Consider the following 336-nt stretch of genomic DNA (forward strand, 5'->3'; position numbering starts at 1 on the left):
GCAATACAAAAATAAATATCAATAATGATAAATATGTGATTTACAATTATAAATCATAAAAAATCATACATGATTATTAATTCAAATTTTTATAATGATTAAAATAAGATTAATTAATCATAATTAATGTAATTACATATTTTCATAACCAGTAATAAAAATTATCGCAAAATGATCATTACAATTCTAATTATTGAAACATATCTTCTTTAATTATTCTTAATTAAATATTCTTTTCATAAGTATATTTGTATAAGTTATAAAACAAAAAGTATTTATATACTTTATATATTATTTGAATCTATTTACTTACTCTCTCTCTCTCTCTCTCTCTCT

The 336-nt window shown here is 17.0% G+C and overlaps 1 protein-coding gene across 2 annotated transcripts in view; it reads left to right on the plus strand.

Annotated features, from left to right (window-relative positions):
- Positions 1 to 336, plus strand: part of LOC102670869 (acyl-CoA Delta(11) desaturase) — a 15,219-nt gene that overhangs the window by 13,798 nt on the left and 1,085 nt on the right. The gene's annotated exons all lie outside the window — the stretch shown is intronic.

Source organism: Apis dorsata, unplaced genomic scaffold, assembly GCF_000469605.1.
Source record: "Apis dorsata unplaced genomic scaffold, Apis dorsata 1.3 scaffold_1164, whole genome shotgun sequence".
NCBI lineage: Eukaryota > Metazoa > Arthropoda > Insecta > Hymenoptera > Apidae > Apis > Apis dorsata.